General features: G+C 41.5%; 1 long non-coding RNA gene across 1 annotated transcript in view; it reads right to left on the bottom strand.

Annotated features, from left to right (window-relative positions):
- Positions 1-5,123: 5,123 nt before the first annotated feature.
- The window catches only part of LOC109491234, a 60,833-nt gene continuing 46,427 nt past the window's right edge, over positions 5,124-19,529 (bottom strand). The window contains exon 3 of the long non-coding RNA XR_004628444.1: positions 5,124-6,228. This is a non-coding gene — a long non-coding RNA (uncharacterized LOC109491234). The remainder of the gene's footprint in view (positions 6,229-19,529) is intronic.

Here is a 19,529-nt window from a genome sequence, read left to right as displayed (position 1 = left end):
CTTTACCTACAGCGAGAATAGTCAGGCTCAGCCCAGAGAAAATTCGGGCGGCTCCTGCGGGCAATGTGTGGGCTACAGATGCGCAAAGCAAGCGTCCAATGAATATTATCCAGAATGTATTAGCTGATAACGCATGTCCCCCAAAATCAATGAGGAAATTATCTCCTCCACACAATTGGCACAAAAGAAGGACATTTTCCATGTCCCTCCGGCACATCCCAGCTATTGTCAACTCTGGCATGCGGGATGATTAATGCACAGGCGACCACGCGACCAGATTTCGATTCCTACGATTATGCACATGGACCATTTTTTCCCCTTTATGGATCCTCGACACTTAACCTACTCAATGGTTTTTATTTGCATTGATCACATTTTATGGTATGATTAAATTTGTATGGAAGAGAACCAATTAGTTTTGTTTTACACTTATTGAATGCACTTTATAGTCAGACAAATTAACTCTCCACAGTTAGGTTGATTTATCCAGTGGCAGGAGGCTTGATGGCCCATGCAGGGTCTCGTCCCCAGCCGGGGAGAGGGTGGTGGTGGGAGATGGGGGTGGGGGTGGTGCTGGTACCGCTGAGAAATGAGTTTAATGTGCTGAGTCCAATGGTCCAGCAGCTCACTGCGGAGTCTGGCTGGAATCTCTCTCGGGAGAGTACAGACAAGGCTGTAGCTCCGTGCAGATTTCAAGAACTGATCAAGGCTTTGTCTGAAGAGGAAACATTTTCTCCTACACAATGAAAAGATCAATGGAGAATTAGGCTCTAGCTCTGCTCTTCGACTGGTCAGCTGTGAGATGAGGCCAGTTGTTTAGCTTCTCTGAGCCACAGTAAACAGATGATAAGGAAGAGGAGGAGGGAGCCCGTCTCCCTACATAGTTTGCTGGAGGACCAAACGTGAAGGTACATATGAAAATAATTTATGAACTGTAAAGCATCATCTTTAATGCTAGTTTCCCTTCAGATAAAGAACAGGAGCAGAACCTAGAGTAATTTGGAACCAAAAGCCCCAAAAGTTTGCATCTCTGTTTGCTTCCCCGCTGTGTGGCTTTGCGGACGTCACTTAACCTCTCTGAGCTGAAATGGTCTCATTCATCAAGGAGAGGTAAGTATCACAGATCTAATGGGTATTTCAGACAGCCGTGTTTCCCGACCATAACAAAATCACAAGCCCATTACTCTCTGTTCCATTTCCTTGCTTTATCTTTCCCCACAGCTCTTGTGTTAGTTCCTTCGGGCTGCGGGAACACAAGGCCACAGACTGGGTCGTTTCAATAATAGAAATGTGTTTTCTGGCAGTCCTGGAGGCCAGAAGTCCAAGGTCAAGGTGTCGGCAGGTTTGGTTTCTCATGAGGCTTCTCTCCTTGGCTCACAGATGGCCGCCCTCTGGCTGTGTCCTCACCTGGTTCTCTGTGTGCATGTGTCCCCCGGTTTCTCTCTGGGTACCCAAATGTCCTCTTCTCCTGAGGACACCAGTGAGGTTGGATTAGGGCCCACCCTAACGGCTCTATTTCCACTTAATTCACCCTTTTAAAGATCTTCTCTCCAAAGAAAGTCACTTTCTGAGGTACTAGGGGTTAGGGCTCCAACACATGAATTCTGGGGGGACCCGATTCAACCCATAACACCACCTGACATTACAGTGCACATTTATCTGCAGTCATAAATTTCACAAGAGACTTGTCTCCACCACATACGCCTAACACTTCAAACAGTGCCTGGCACGTAATAAGTGCTCAATAAACATTTGTTGAGTGACTTAATGAACAGTGCTTAGCATAAGGGCAGTTCCAGCACATTCTACTTCCTGCATGAGGACACCTAACGATAGCTGGGCTGCAATCAACCATCTCTGAGAACTTTTCTAATCATTGCCGCCTGCCACGATTAGCCACTGTTGCACTTGCCCTGTGAGCCCAGAATTCAAAGAAAACCCTATCACGTGCATATTTAATAAACTCATGAAAGCCTTGAGCTTCAGGGTTGGAAGGGAACTTGCATATCATCAGATTCAATTTAAAAACCAGTGAAGGAAACCCCTTTGTAGCATTCCTTGCTTATCTTCTCCATGGCCAATGCCAGGGACTAGAAGCCCTTTACCTCTGGAAGCAGCCAACTCTGTGGTTAGCACGTGTTCTTTGGGGTACGTTATGAAGCGCAAACAAGGACGTTCTTTTTTAGAACCGGCTATCATAGCTAAAAACGAAAACAAGTATCTCTAAGTAGGTACACAGATGGCAAATGGGCTTATCCGTGCAGTAGTGGAAATTTTCAGTAATTTCGATAAATTCGTTAGGGTCTACATGCAACTAAATGAAGTCTCGGAGCGCCTGGGTGGCACGGCGGTTGAGTGTCTGCCTTTCGACTCAGGGCGTGATCCCGGCGTTATGGGATCGAGTCCCACATCAGGCTCCTCTGCTATGAGCCTGCTTCTTCCTCTCCCACTCCCCCTGCTTGTGTTCCCTCTCTCGCTGGCTGTCTCTATCTCTGTCGAATAAATAAATAAAATCTTTTAAAAAATAAAAAATAAAAAAAGTAAATGAAGTCTCAAAAACATGGTATTGATATATAACAATATGATACTATATACACACATATATTAATTTATATATATTTAATATATNACTCCCCCTGCTTGTGTTCCCTCTCTCGCTGGCTGTCTCTATCTCTGTTGAATAAATAAATAAAATCTTTAAAAAAAATAAAAAATAAAAAAAGTAAATGAAGTCTCAAAAACATGGTATTGATATATAACAATATGATACTATATACACACATATATTAATTTATATATATTTAATATATGTCAATACTCACTTTAATATAGTGTATCTCATGTTTAGAGAAGATACAAAACCTTGCATGGGATGGATACGCAGCAACCTCAGAGCAGGGGGTCGAGGGGAGGGCCGGGGGAGGGGCAGCGTGAACTCTCCCTGCAACATTTTGCTCTGCTCCCCCAGTGGGAGGGCCTGAGACCGCTTGGGGGAAATGGGGAAGCAACACTATGATCACATCATTTTAAGATAAAATTTCCCATCCTCCTTCCCCAGAAATCCACACTGTGATCCAGGAACTGGTCTCCAAAGAAAACCCCGTCTGCCTGGACCTAAAGACAAAGTTTCCTATGTACCTGCCAAAGCCTATTTCAGGCTCCAGGGGGAATAACACTTTGATATGTTAATCAATGTGTACCTTTTTTTCATTCCTAGAAATGCCAGGTGCCCCGTGATGTTTCCTCCATTCACAGAACATCTAGGGTGGCCAATATTCAGCCCTAGAGGTGGGACGTCTCGGCTCCGACAACTTGGAACACAAAAACCAGAAGAGTCGAAGGACCGTAGGTGAATGTATAGTAAGGTAAGCATCTCAGAAACATAAAAAGACTCACTCCCAGATTAAATAAACCTTGCCAGGCTTGCGGGAAGGAGGAGAACTCGAGAGCAAGAGACTTTGGGGAGTGAATGAGAAGGAGCCCTGTGCTCTCTCCCCAGGGCCAAGTTCAGAGTAATGGTGCAGAGAATTGCAGAACCCCGTGTCCCCTGTGGGGACTCCCAAGAAAAGAGGGCCCGTGCTCTCCGTCCTAGGGTGAAAGTCCCCGAACACGGCAGGACCCCAGAGTTGCCTGCTCCAAGCCAGAGGGAGAACAGAAAATTGGTGTCGTGCAGTCTGTGAAGGAAGGANCCTAAGCCCCTGTAGGGAATGAGAATGACAGAATGTCCCCACGCACCCTAGACAGAGAGAAGGTGGCGAGGAAGGGCGTGGACTACTGGAGTGGTAGGAAGGCAGACATAGCAGTGACCTGTATGGACAGGAAGAGAAGATCAGATGGGACCACACGTAGCACAGAGGCAGCCAACACACACAGAAGGCAACACCGAGAACACAGCTCCCTCCTCTGCCCCCACTTCCCACTGACCCTCATGGAGCTCTCAGCACCTCCAGACTCAGACAAGACCCTAGGAGATGAGAACACCCGTCCGCCTGATGTTCCGTGTCTACCCTCTGAGTCAAGCTCAGTGACATGATTGTTTAAACTCTATGTCTTACATCTCTGAGATCGTGAGATGAGATTTGTACCCACTACATAACTGGGACCTCCCTTCTTGCTCCCTGAACCCCCAGAACCTGGCTCCCACCTCCCGCAGCCGAACCAGCCGGCGCTGAGCAGAGACTGGATTTCTGGGGATGTTGACACTGCGTCCCTGCTCTCCTGCCTCTGGCTGCTGGGGCTATTTGTCTGCTGGTGACAATGACAGATGGCTCTGTCAGGGCAGGAAGTGGAGGGATAGGGCCCTGGAGGGTGCTGGCAGAGGGGCCTTCTGTGGACGAGGGGCCATTGGCCCCCTGGGCCTGCTGTGTCACAGATGGAGGGAGTGAATGTCAATCCCAAGGGGTCACTTCTGTCCCTGGCTGGGTCCTCACCTGGGGAAACCGGCCACACCTCCGAGAGCCCCCCCATAGGCTTGGCTTCAAGTGGGACTTATATCCTTCACTCCTGTCCTCCTGCCACTTGCAAGGACAGGCCCACCAGCCCTATCCCTAAATCAAGGGTCCCATTAGTGACCCTTGGAGACAGACAGGGAGCACTGTAGTCACTTCTCGTGATAATGAACATGTTTTGTGTTTGAGGCAGGCCAGGCCGTGTGCTAAGTACTTTATTACGTGACTTTCTTTGACCCTCAGTTAGGACTGTATCCCTTGGAGATAGATAATCTCATTGGCCANCTGTAGTCACTTCTCGTGATAATGAACATGTTTTGTGTTTGAGGCAGGCCAGGCCGTGTGCTAAGTACTTTACTACGTGACTTTCTTTGACCCTCAGTTAGGACTGTATCCCTTGGAGATAGATAATCTCATTGGCCACATTTTATACTTAAAGCGACAGAGGCTCTGAAAGGCATGATCGTATAGCTCCTGTGTGGCAAAAAGATTATTATTGGGACCCAGGTTTTTCTGACCCCAAAGCCCNAGAGGAGCCTGATGTGGGACTCGATCCCATAACACCGGGATCACGCCCTGAGCCGAAGGCAGACGCTTAACCGCTGTGCCACCCAGGTGCCCCTCATTGGCCACATTTTATACTTAAAGCGACAGAGGCTCTGAAAGGCGTGATCATATAGCTCCTATGTGGCAAAAAGATTATTATTGGGACCCAGGTTTTTCTGACCCCAAAGCCCGTGTGAACCACCATCCGCCATAGAAAGGCTGCGGATAGAGGTATGCAGGATCACCTGGCTGTGACAGCAAAATGAGTCTATGCTCCCCCCCCCCCCAAAGAAAAGCTGCCTCTTTCCTGGTTGGGCCAGGCAAGGGGATGGAATGAAGCTGGTCTAAAGACTAGAGTCTGCACCTATGGCCAAAAGGATCTGGAAACCATGCATTCTGGCAGGTCATTCTTCTCTGCCTGTGTGTTCCAGCTGCCAAAACGTCTTGCAGAGCCCCAGGAGCCCCGCCATCCATCAGGCTGCCTCATCCAGGCAGCTGGGAGTCTCTGCAGGTGCTTGCCTGGATCGGGGCTTAATGCGGCTGCATCACCACCTAGGTCTCTTGTGCTTAAAGAATCAGAGGGAAGAATTTGCTCCGTGTCTTCCTAAACACTTTGCATGAAAGAGACTTATGTCACAACCAGAGAATTCGACACTGTCCCTGAGTATCCAGGTAGCATTTCCTCGAGCTAGAGCTTGAAGATGTTGGGCGATTGCTCTACCGGAAATAGCTGGGCAGATGGGGATGTTAGTCTGGAATAAAATGAACCAGGTTGTAGAACTGTGGGTATCCTCATCAGCATTTTAGTGTCAATGATTTGACTAAAACCTTGAAACACTAAGAATTTTAACTCTTTTGGGTGTTAAGTTGTAGACACCCCATTCAAACAGGGTCAAACAAACAAACATAAAAATAGGAAAAAATGAAGCAAGGGAGGAGAAGGGGTGACTAGCTCATATAACTGAAAGGTTCATGCAAGTTTCAGGTACGGCTGGATCCAGGAGCTTTAACAATGTCATCAGAACTCTATCTTCCTGTCTCTTGTATTTCTTTCTCTTGTGCTGTCTTCGCTCTCTAGCAGAATCTATTCTCAAGAGGGTAAAGCAGCCAACAACCAGAGTTCAGCAATCCTAATGCGAAGACTGTTTCTCTTTCCCAACAGCTCCTGCAAAAGGTCCGGGGCTGATTCTTTGTTGCAGTTTGGAGCTCCTGGTGTCAGGTTCAGTTCTGGAGCCTGAGTGAGGAAGACACAGAGTGAGTGAGAAGAGTTGGATTTTTCTGTTGAAGAAAGGGGAGTAGATATCCCCTGGGTAGCCCACTCCGCAGAGGACCCCTGAGTGACTGAGTTTCTCTCTAAGCCAGGAGTCATGTGATATGCTAACCCACAAAGCTCTGCAGTACGCCCATGAACTAGCTTTTATCTTCCCAATATTTCTGTTGTTCTTGAGAAAACCCAGACTCCAAGAAGGAGGATAGTTTGACCTCCACAACATGAGGTCAGGTTCAAACTCACACGTGGCTAATTCCACCTGCACTGCTCCATCTTGCATGGAGTGTCCTGGGCCAGAGAGCCAACGGAGAATCGAATTTTGAAAGGGTCCCAGCTCCAAAAGAAACACTATTTGGTTCGGTCCCTGTGCACCGATTACTAGACTTCTCTGAGCTTTACTTTCTGCAGCTGTGAAATGAGTCCTAATGTCCTAAATGAGTGGAGTGAACCAGGGGAGGGATGGAGGCGGGACGTAGTTTACAGAAAGCCGGGAAGAGAGCCTCTCGTTTCAGCCAGCAGAAGTGACATATAGCTTCCTCTGCGTCCAAAAGCCATGATCCTTTGCAAATGACTTTGGACACTCAGTTTAACAAATAAAATGTTGATAACGCAGTGTGCCCTCAGTGCTTTGCATTCATCATCTCAATCTTGCCCTTTGTCTAGTTATGTAACATTGCAAATGTACAGAAAAGAACGTGTCAGACACCTATGTGATCTTTTCCAAGGTTAGAACGATGTTAACATTTCACCAGATTGCTTTAAAACTCTTTTTAAAGAAACAAAATGTTAGAGGCACTGGTAAACATGTCCTCATTAATACCCCATATTCTTCTCTGTATTTCCATCCTCCCCCAGAAATACCTTCAATATCAGATTGGTATGAATAAACTACGACTAAGTTTACATTCATTCTGTTTTTGTATATATGCATAAACTATATTTATTATCTATGTACGTGTGTGCATATACATACGTATATATATATTTTTTAATGTTTGTGTATTTTAAATTTTATAGGCAGTATCCTTTTAAAACTTGCTCTCTCCAAACTTAGTTTTCTTAATTTATCTGTATTGATACATACGGATCTGAATCATTCATTTAAATGATAATATCATATCCTGTTGCGAATAAACTATAATTTATTTACCATTCCGCAACCGAGAGAATATTGGTTGTTTTTATATTCTTGCAATGACAAACTACTATAATAAGCATCTTTGTTTCGTTCTCCTTGGGCACATACAGGAGAGTTTTTCCAGCACAAACACCCAGAAATGGAAGCAGTAGGTAATGAGCACAGGAGACTCCAACTGTACTAGGTAATGCAAAATTGCTGTCCAAAGTGGTTTTACCAATTTACACTCCCACCAGAAAGGTGAATTTCCACTTCTCCATATCCTCACCAGCCCTTGTGTTGCCAGATTTATTGATTTTGTTAGTCCGACAAGAACAAACAGGTATTTCACTGTTACATTTTGAATAGACCCAATAGAGGCATTGAGAATATTTTTATAGTTTATTGGATATCAGGTTTTCTTTTCCTTCTAATTGCTTTTTCACATATTTTATCATTATTGGGTTGTTTCTTAATGATTTCTGAGGGTTCTTAATACATCCTACATGCTAATCCCTTATTAATTATATGATTGGCAAGCGCCTTCCCTCAGACTGTCTGTTCCCAAGATTTAATATGTATTTTGTCATATGGAAGTTTCAATTTAATGTACTGGTGTCTATCAGTATTCTCCTTTGTGACTTAGGTTTTTTCTGTTCTATTTGAGAAATTTTTTTCCCACTGAATCTCATAAAAAGATTCTCCCAGGCTTTCTTCTAAAGGTTTTATTTATATTATGCTTTTCGCATATATAATTTGACTACATCTGGAATTTTTTCCATAAAGTTAGGCATCAAATTTGAATCTGTTCCCATATGGATAGCAAATCGCTCAGCACTAATGGTTCCTATTTTATCATGTCATATACCAAACTCCCTGATTACAAGAAGGTCTGTGTCTAGATGGTCTTGTAACATTGTTCTAACTACTAGGTTCATTCCCATGCCCATAATGCGGTTTCCATTGTGTGGCTTTCCCAGCTACTAAGTTTCTGTGTCTCAGCTCCAAACTTTCACACGACACTTTGTGATGTTGGGGTTGGGACTGCATGACCCCCAGTTCTGCTTTGCCAGTTGCTTCTGTTAGGCGTCAATAGTGGGCTCTCAAGCTGAGAGGCTGGGAGAAGAATAAGAAGCTTGCTCCTTTCCTCTGCTTGCAGTCCCTGTGGTGATCACACCCCCCCACTTCCTCAGCCCAGGAGCGGTGATTCTTTCCAGTAGCAGTGGTTTGACTGTTGGCAGTTCCCCCCACACTTGAGAACCAGCCTCAACACACCCCCTCCAGGACACCAGCACCAAGGAGCGGGTGCTCCCTCCTCAGAACTCAGAGTCAGTAGTGTGGGGTCCTCCTCTCAGCATGACTTTGAATAATTCCATCCACTTCCCTTTCTCCCTTCATTCCTGAGTTAGTAGTGAGCTCCTGTCACTGCCTCTGTGGTAGCTTTGTGTCCTTTATAGCATTTATTTACCTAATCAATTTTATACCCAGTTGACAGTTCTTTATATTAAACTCTCTCTGTTATAGCAACTGGTATGGTATCTCGCTCTTGACAGGACCCTTACTGATACAGCAATTTTACAGTAAATCTTGATGCCAAAGAAGGAAATGTTCTATTTTTCTTTTTCAAAGTTGTCTTAGATATTCTTGGCCCTTACTTTTTCACATGGGTTTTATAGACCTTGTTGTGAAGATCCACTAAGATAATAATATTCATATTAAGCATTTGAATATTTACATAGCAATTACATAAATTTGTAGCTAAGCCTGTGAACAACTGACATCTTTACTGAGATTTTCTGATCCAAGAACACAGCATGATTTTCCCATTTCTTCAGGTCTTCTCATATGTTTTTCAGTAACATACTATATTTTCCTACATAAAGTTTATATACATCCTCTGCTAGATATACTTCTAATTAAATTAGGGGTTTTGTTGTTATGGTACATTGAATCTCTTAAATTGCTGTTTTTAATTGTTTCTGGCTTGTGTTTAAGAAGGCAATTGATTTTTTTTCTGGGTATTGATCTTGTATCCAGCAACTTGATGAACTCTTTTATTTGTTATTAATATGACTCTGTATCCTGTAGAATGTTTCTACACAGTCTCATCAGCTGTGAATATTGACGGCCTTGTTTCTTTCTTTATGACCATTACAGCTTTTCTTTCTTTGTGGGCATGTGTACAGGTCTGGGTGTATGTGTCTCCTCACACTACTGTCATGCCCTCAGTTCAACATTGAAAAGAAGTGCTTCCTTTTCTGGCCGAGATGGGGTTACAGGAGCTGGCTCTACCTTCGCACTTGAAACATCAAACAGGTTATTTAAAGTATTATGAAACAATGGTTCTCAAGATATTGGGTATTAAGCAGAGAAGGTCAGTGAACTCTGAAAGACAGGGGGAAAATGAGGTAGGCTCTGGGATTGCCCCTGTTTACTGCCCAGAGAAAGTTTCCAGCACAGAGAGGGTGATCCCAGGCAGAGTGAGGTCCACCTGAGGTAAGGAGATAGGTCTGAAATTCCAGAAAGGCCAAGATGGCTAGAGTTCACAGGATGGAATACCAGAGAGGAGAAAACTATTCAGAGAGAGCTCTTCGGGGGATCTGCAGAAGGTCCCCATTGAGTCCTTAGCCGAACACTGATCAGCTCAAGAATGGGATCTTGTCATTTGCAATCACATGGATGGATCTAGAGGGTATAATGTGAAGTGAAAGAAGCCAGTCAGAGAAAGACAAATGCCATGTGATCTCATGCATATGTGGAATTTAAGGAACAAAACAAACGAGCAAAGGGAAAAAGAGAGACAAAGAGATGGACTCTTAACTATAGGGAACAAACTGGTGGTTACCAGAGGGGCGGGTTGGTGGGGCAATGGGTGAAATAGGTGGTGGGGATTAAGGAGTGCACCTGTCCTGATGACCACTGGGTGTTGTATGGAAGTACTGAATCACTATATTGTACACCTGAAACTAACATAACACTATATGCTAACTACACCGGAATTAAAAAAAAAAAAAAAAAAAGAAAAAGAAATGTGAGAGAAATTCCTGAGGTTAAATAAAGAACCACCATAAAGGATTAAAGTGTGTAAGATTCAGGAATCACACCGACCAGGAAATAATAATGCCTCTCCCCACCAGTTCTAGTGGAAGACCTCATAATTCACAATGCACTGGGCTGAGTGCGAGAAGGGTTTGCCTCAGCAGTGGGGTAGAATTAGCCCTGGACTAAATGCTGCTCTGAGTCCACCTAACAAAGCTTAAAGGCAAGACTCCAAACGATCAAAAATGTTTCAAGTAATATAATCACAGGCAAGAACAGTGCTTAAGAGTAGTCATAAGAATAAAAAATATCTAGCACAAAGCAAAGTGAAATTAAAATTGAGCACTCAATCAAAAATCAACAATCATACAAATATGCAAGAAAATATAATCTATTAATCAAAAGTGATGCAGAGGGGCGCCTGAGTTGGCTCAGTCTGTTGGGCATCCATCTCTTGATTCCAGCTCGGGTGGTGATCTCAGGGTCATGGGATCAAGCCCTGTGTCAGGTTCTGCAGTCAGCAGGGAGTCTGCTTAGGATTCTCTCTCTCCCTTTCCTTTGCCCCTCCTCCTTCCACATGTGCACGCTCCCTCCCTGCTCAAATAAGTAAGTCTTAAAAAAATAATGGTTGAAATTTAAATGCGTATGAAATATTCAGATAGAAATTTTACCAAAGAAAATAGATATGCAAATAGCCAATCAACACATGGAAAGATGCTCAACGTCACTAACAATCAAGGAAATAAAATTCAAACCACAACAAGATACTATTTCACACCCACCAGGATAGAAATAATACCAAATGCAGATACCAACAAGTATTGGCAAGGATGTGAAAACAGTGGTGGTGGGAATGTAAAATGATGCGGCCACTTTCAGAGAAAGTTTGGCCGATCCCCAAAGATTTAAAAACAAATTTAACATGAGACACCACGATCCCACTCCTAGGTATCTACACAAGAAAAATAAAATAGATATCTGGATGAAGACCTGTACATGCAGGTTCATCGTGGCATTATCTGTAAGAGCCCCAAACTCGAAAAACCCAACTGTCCATTAACTGATGAATGGATACCCCTCAGATATAAAAAGGAATGAACTACTGATACCAGCAGCATCATGAATGAACCTCAAAGACATTATGCTAAGTGAAAACAGCCAGACCCAAACACCACATACTGTAGGACTTCATTTATATGAAATTGCCCCCCCCCCGCAAAAAAAAGGGTAAGTCTACAGTCAGAAAGTAGAACAGTGGTTGCTTGGGGCTAGAGGTGGGAACGGGAAGGACCTACAAACAGGCAGAGAGAATCTTTATTGGTGATGAAATATTCTAAAATTTTATGGTGGTGATTATTGCTCAACTCTGCAAATTTTCTTAAAACGTCCAATTCTTTACTCAGAATGGGTGAATCTTTAAATATAGAAATCATACCCCCAATAAACTTATTTTAAAAAGACATTGGTAAAAGAATGAAAAGAGGCTGAGAAAATATTTGCAAATCACATACCTGATTTTTTAAAGGACTTGCATCTAGAATATACAATAAGAAAACAACAACAACAACGAAATAGAATGTCACTCAGCCATTAAAAAAAAAAAATGAGAGCTTGCCATTTGAGACAACATGGATGGACCAAGGGGGTATGATGCTAAGTGAAATGAGTCAGACAGAGAAAGACAAGTACCATACCATCTCACTTATATGTGGAATCTAGAAAACAAATCAAATACACAGAAAAGCAGAGACAGACCCATGAACACAGAGAACTGGTGGTTGCCAAAGAGGATGGGCCGGGGGGGGAGTGGCAGGTACAGATTCCCAGGTATGGAATGAGTAAGTCAGGGGGATGAAAGGCACAGCATCGGGAATATAGTCAATGGCATTGTCATGGTGTATGGGGACAGGTGGTAGTTCCCCTTGTGTTGAGCACAGCACAATGTATAGAGCCGTGGACTCACTGTGTGGCACATCTGAAACTAATGTAACCTTGTGTCAACTATACTTCCATAATTAAAAACAAATAGTAATAATATTAGACCAAATATTTGAACAGATACTTTACCAAAGAAGATACATGGATGCAAATAACACATGGAAAGATGTTCAGCATGGTTAGTGGTCAGGGAAATACAAAATAAAACCCCAATGAGATACCAGTATTCACCTATTAGAATGTCTAAAATTTTCTTTTTTTTTTTTTTAAGATTTTATTTATTTATTTGACAGAGATAGAGACAACCAGCGAGAGAGGGAACACAAGCAGGGGGAGTGGGAGAAGAAGAAGCAGGCTCATAGCGGAGGAGCCTGATGTGGGGCTCGATCCCACAATGCCGGGATCACGCCCCGAGCCTAAGGCAGACGCTTAACCACTGTGCCACCCAGGCGCCCCTAGAATGTCTAAAATTTTCAAAACCGACCACACCAAGTGTTGACAAGCATGTGGTACTACTGGAAATCTCATGCACTCCTGGGGCTGGGGGAATGTGAAAGGGTTATAAGCACAGTGGAAAACAGTCTGGCCATTCCTAAAGAGTTAAATGTGCACCTAACCTAGGATCCTGTCATTCCACTCCCAGGGATTTCAGCAAGAGAAACGAACACAATATGTCTATGCAAGGACATGGTGTGCAAATGTTCACAGTGGCTTTAGTTGAATGGTCAGAAACTGGAGACAGGACAAATGTTCATCAACGGACTAGAGAATTAGCAGACTGTGGTATACCCGTGCACTGGAATGCTCAGCAATCAGAAGGAGTGAAGTATATACAATGATACAAGATGGGAACATATTACAGTGGTTTTTTGAGTAAAAGAAGCAGATGCAAAAGACACACATTGTATTATTTTATTAGCATCAAATTCTTGAAAGCGAGTTGCAAATCCATAACCATAAAAGCAGATGGGTGGTCACCAGGGGATGGCGGGCTCTCGCAGGCAAGGAAGGGCAGGCGGGAGAATACCAAAGAGCAGGAGGAAGCCTTGCGGGGCAGTGGACATGCTCGTTATCTTGATCGTGATGGCAGTTCCATGGGTGCATACATGAGTCAAAACTTACCAAATTTACACATTAAATGTGCGCAAATCACTAACCATCATTTACGCTTCAACAAAGCTGTTTTTTTTTTAAATAGCAGAAGTATGGTATAGAAGCAGAAATGAACGTATACTTGTCTTGTTGCCAACTCTAAGGAAAATATTGCTTACATTTCACCATTTTTTGTTTGTTCTTGGATATTGGCAGCTGATGCTTTTGAATGAAAACTATCAGGTCTCATACTCTTCTTTAAAAAAAAAAATCACTGGGGTGCCTGGGTGGCTCAGTGGGTTAAGCATCTGCCTTGGGCTCTGGTCATGATCCCTGGGTCCTGGGGTCAAGCCCCAAATCATCCAACTCCCTCCTCAAGGGGGAGCCTGTTTCTCCCTCTCCTTCTGCCCCTCTCCCCTTCCCTCACTCTTGCTCTCTCTCTCTCTCAAATAAAATAAAATCTTTTTTAAAAATTAAACTAAATTAAAATTTAAAAAATACCACTTTATTGAGGTATGATTATGTAACAAGTTGTACATATGTAACATATACAACTGGGTGAGTTTTAGGGTAAGTATATATGGGCAAAACCATCACCACCTGGCTAACAGTACTGTATTGCATACTTAAAATTTGCTAAGAGAGTAGATCTTAGGTGTTCTTACCCCAAAATAATAATAACAATAAAGAGGACTGGAGGAAACTATGGGAGGTGATGGAAATGTTCTTCTTATTATAATTCTTTCCATTCCCTTTTTTCCCCCATTGGGTATTTTAAGTACTTCAGATGACTCCTTTCTCAAAGAGCACCAAAGGGATTTCCTGTGTTTAACCTTGAAACCAAACACCTATTTAACCACTATTGAAAGAAATGTCAGGAAGAAGAAGGAAATGTTTCTTCAATCCCGAAGGAGCTTGGGGGGAGGGGGGGAAAGGCAGTATTCCTGCATCATAATGCTCCTTCTAAAGTGAGATGGTGAGAATATTAACAAATTCATCAGTCTTACTCTCCTATTGAACGCGGAGAATAGTGCGCGAATAAATAATCCTGTCCTGTTTCCTGTTACTATAAAACCGTACGTGGAAATCGTCGCACAAAGGGATGTATTAAGTCACTTCGTCATCAGATATGGCTGCCATGCTGGTGAAATATCACCATAACCCGAAAATGTCTCCAGCTCTAAGCAACTGTTCCCGCTTTACAATGTGTTGCCTTGGAAATAGAATTTAAATCGACATCTCCCCCAGAAGGTGAAAATCTTAGGAAGTTTCCATGTGAAGCAACGGAAGGGCTTTGGAGTTTCCTGCTTCATGCGTAGGATCCTAAGCGTATAAATATATGTTATTATTTATATATTTATATACATTCTTATCATAAATACCGTGCCTTTTATGTTGGCTTCATCATTCAGCCCAAGGATTTGAGAGTCTTTTCTCTTGAGAGTAAGGAACTCATCAAGATAAGGAGTTTTCTTCTGTTTTCACTTGCTGAAAGCTTTTAATCATGAATATTTCTTGAATTTTGTTAAATAAATTTTGCCGAACCCATTGGAAGGATCATATGGTTTTCTCTGGGCTAGAACTTAGAGTTTCAATTAGTAAACTATTCAATTAGTAAACTATTTTTATGTTGCTGGGAAAAAAATTCCCTACTTGGCCATGATATGTTTTTAAGAGAAGTTGCTACATTTTGTTTGCTGATATTTCATTTAAGACTTTTGTTCATAAGTATAATTTGAATATTACCTTCCTTCCCCACTGTACTTCCTTCACTGTACTACCCTTGTCTGATTTTCATTTCTACTAGCCTCATAAAAAGGATTGGAGAGCTGCCCCCTATTTTTCCCTTTTTTGCATTAAATAGAAATGCAATGTTTAAATGTTTGGTAAAACACATTTAAGTTTTGAAATCTTTTCTAAGCGATGAATTTAAGACATAATTTTCTCCCTGCTTAGCTGTATCTCATAAGTTTTGATGTAAAAGGGTTTGTCATTCAGCTATCCATATTTTCTGGTTTCCACTGTGATGTTTTCTTTGACACATGAATTTCTACACTTATACTGTTAAATTCTAAAACACATAAATTTTTCTGTTTCTAGTTTCTAGTGTTATGGTACTGTGGTTAAAGCATGTAGTGTTTGTTAGTATTTATTTAGATTTGCTGTGTGGCTGAATCATAGTTTTTATAGACAAAGTATTTTGGAAAAGAACTTTTATGTTCTCTAAATATTACCTGAAAAGTTCTATATATGTCCATTAGCCAAAATCTTGCTAGTTTTGTTTTTTGAATTTTTCATCACCTTGGAATTTTTTACCTGTTTCACCTATCAGTTACTAAGAGACGTGTGTTAAACTCTCATTCTGATTGTGGATTTGTGTATTTCCTTACCCTTATAAATTTGTCAATACTTACTTTATGTGTTTTGAATCTGCCTACTTAAGCTATACAAGTCCTGGAGTGTTGTACCTTCCTAATAAATCACTCCTGTTATTGTCCTGTATCATCCCTTTTTACCAATAATACATTTCTCTTTTGTTCATAATGAATTTCTCTTTAAAAATAGTTTTATGGGGGCGCCTGGGTGGCTCAGTCGTTAAGCGTCTGCCTTCGGCTCAGGGCATGATCCCGGCGTTGTGGGATCGAGCCCCACATCAGGCTCCTCTGCTGGGAGCCTGCTTCTTCCTCTCCCACTCCCCCTGCTTGTCTCTCTCTCACTGGCTGTCTCTGTGTCAAATAAATAAATAAAATCTTAAAAAAAATAGTTTTATGTTAATTGAAGTACACAGTACTTTTAATTTAGTCTATATTTTTAAACTCATGTTACCAAACTAGGGGTGAGCAAACTATAGCCTGAGGGCCAATCCCACCACTGCTTGCTTTTGTAAGTAAAGTTTTATTGGAACACAGACAAACTCATTCATTTACATATTATCTATGACCTCACCACAGCTTGCTTTTGTAAATAAAGGTTTATTGGAACACAGACAAACTCATTCATTTACATATTGTCTATGGCTGCTTTCAAGCAACAACAACAGAGTTTAATAGTTGCAATAGGCCAATTTATGGCCAACAAAGCCCTAAAATATGTATCATGTGGCTCTTTATACATAAAGTTTCTTGGCCATGGTGATCCAATATTGACTAGGTCCAAATGAATATTTATAACTTGTATGTGAGATAGGAAGCAATGCCAAGGTCCGCTGTGTACCCAACACCTAGTTTAAGAAACAGAACATCGCCAGCATCTTTGAGGCTATCCATGGGTCCCTTGCTGATCTGAGCCGGGTCCCTCTCCCTCAGATTCTGCCCCTCCTGCTTATCCTGTGTGCTTATCCATTGTTTTTCTTCGTAATTTTACCATATTTGCATCCATAAACAACATATTGTTTAATCTTTCATGGGCTTTGAACTCTAAGTAAGTAGAATCCTAGTGTATTATTCATTGACAATTTGCTTTGCTTACTCGATGTATTATGTTTTTGAGATTCATTCTTGTTGCACGTAGCTGTGGTTCTTTTCCATTGCTGTTGAGAATCTCAGTGTATGCAGCAAAATGTATTTTTCCATTCCAGAGCTGATAATTATTTCTAGTACTTTGCTATTATTATAAAGAGTTGCTATATACATTCCTGTGTGTCTCGCACTGCGTATCAGCAAGCATTTCTCCAGCATAGATGCCTACAGTGTTGAGGGACTGCCTGGCCATAGATAGGATTACCTTCACCTTTACCAGACAAAGCCAAATTGCTGTCCAAGGTGGTTACACATTTTATTCTCCAACCAGAAAAGTGTAAATTTGCCATTGGGTCATAGCCTCACCAACAACTGATAGTGGCTTTGTTTGTTTTTGTTCGACTAAGTGATATGATGTGTCTTACGGTTGTTGTAATTTTCATTCCCAGAGTATTAATGGAGTTGAGCATCTTTTCACGTGTTTAATGACACTTATTCTCCACTCCTGGGATAGCCTTTGCAACATTTCTTAATTTTATTGTTTGTCTTATTCACCTTGACTTGCAGACCCTTTCTATTTTGCTTCATACTAATCATTTACCAGTTCTGTTGCTGCGAATACCTTTTCCCAAACTGCAGCTTACGCTTTTCTCGTTGTTGCTTTTTGACAGGAATTTTTTTTATGTAGTCAAATTTATTCATCTTCCCCTTTATGATTTATACGTCCTGTGGATTGTTTTTAAAATATTGTTCCTTGACGCATTGTCATAAATATACACTCCACTACTGTCTTCTAACAGGTTTTATGTTTGTCTTTCACATAAATCCTCGATGCACCTGAAATTGACTTTTGTGTGTAGTGTGAGGTAGAGATACAACCGTTGCCCCCCTCTGCATCACCAGACTTAATTAGCAGAGCTTTTAACCAATATAGCTTGTCTATTAGTCCTTAATAAGAGGTAAGGTAAGCTTCCCCTCATTTCTCTTCTTTATGGGCATCTCATTATGAGCCCTTTGTTCTTCCCTAAAATGTAGTATTTTTAATTTTTTTAATTCCGGGGTGATTAACATACAGTGTTATATTAGTTTCAGGCGTACAGTATAGTGATCCAACAATTCTGTACATGACTCAGTGCTCATCGTGGTAAGTATACTCTTCATCCCCCATTAAATGAAACATGCATCAATTTTTCAAAAATTCTGTTGGAATCTTAATAAGAATAGCATTGACTCTTTAGATCAACTTGGGAAGAACTGACAGCTTTAGGAAATTGAGTCTTCTTCTCCATGAACATAAAATAGTCCTTTATGCTTCCTTTAACTTCTTTCAATAACATTTTATAATTTTCTCCATAAAGGCTTCTTAAAATCTTTAGATTTAGATATCTTTATATGTACTACTGCAAATGGTATATGTTTTATTATGCTTTCTCTCTACTGATAGCTGGCGACCAGAAACGCAATTTATTTTTGTATATTACATTTTTTTGTGTAAGCATTATGCTAAATTTTCTTATTAATTCTAATAATTTATCTGTAGGTCCTCTTGAGTTTTCTGTGTAAATAATCATATCATCTGGAAATATTAAATTCTCTTCTTCATCTCTATCTTTATAACTTTTATTTCTTTTCTCACATTACTGTGCCAACTAGGACTTCCAATGCAATGTTGAATAAAAGTAGTGACAATAGGTACCACTTTTCTGTTCCTGATCTTAAAAGGAATGCTTTCTTCAATTTTCTATCAAATGCAATATTTGTTAGAGGATTTTTTACAGTGCTCTAAGGAAAATTCCCTTTATTTTTCTTTTGCTAAAAATTTTTTATCAGTTTTTTTTTACGTATGTTGAAATTATTACAAGCTATTTCTCCTTTAATATGTTAATGGGGTAAATTGCACTAATTGCCTTTCTAATGTGATCCAAACTCACATCCCTGGAATACACCCAAATTGGACATTATGTGCTTTCTGTTTAATGAATTGCTGGCTTCTATTTTTGGTAAAACTTTGTTTGGGCTTTTTCTATGTTCATCAATGAGATTGACCTGAAATCTCACTTCCTTATATTGTCCCTTGCTAGGTTTTGGTGTCAATGTTTTGTCTCATAAAACGAGTGGGGAATGTTCCCCTCTTCTCTCATTGTTAGTAAAGATTTTCAAGACCATTGGTTTATTTTCTCAGCTTGAGTATTCTCAGTGCAAATTCGAATCTCAAACGTACATGAGGAACAGAAGGCCCGTGGTTTTGAAGATGTACAGGGATGTTTTCTACTCAGAGGTCAGGCCGGAATTACAAGCTGCCTTTACTGGCTGGTGGATTTTTTCCTGTCTACTCTTTCTTAGAGGATGCAACCTTTTTAAGGGTTTTTTTTTTCTCCTGTGGGTGAGATCTCAGGTCTAACACCCCACCTCATCCCTTGCTCTCAGGTGGGTATTGAAACCCCTGCCCCCGATTGCTGGGACACTGGGTGGACTGACATTTCACCCAAGATGGGCACACTGCCAGCTGACAGGGTTTTCCTTCTACTTCTCAGTCAGCGGAAAACCCCTTTTCGTCTTTGTGAATTTATCTGTGCATTTAAAATTGTAACTATTTCCAACATTTCTAGATGTTTCTGGTG

The sequence above is a fragment of the Ailuropoda melanoleuca genome, chromosome 10 (assembly GCF_002007445.2).
Source record: "Ailuropoda melanoleuca isolate Jingjing chromosome 10, ASM200744v2, whole genome shotgun sequence".
In the NCBI taxonomy this organism is placed as follows: domain Eukaryota; kingdom Metazoa; phylum Chordata; class Mammalia; order Carnivora; family Ursidae; genus Ailuropoda; species Ailuropoda melanoleuca.
Note: the sequence above shows the minus strand (reverse complement) of the source record. Positions and strands in the feature narration are given on the sequence as shown.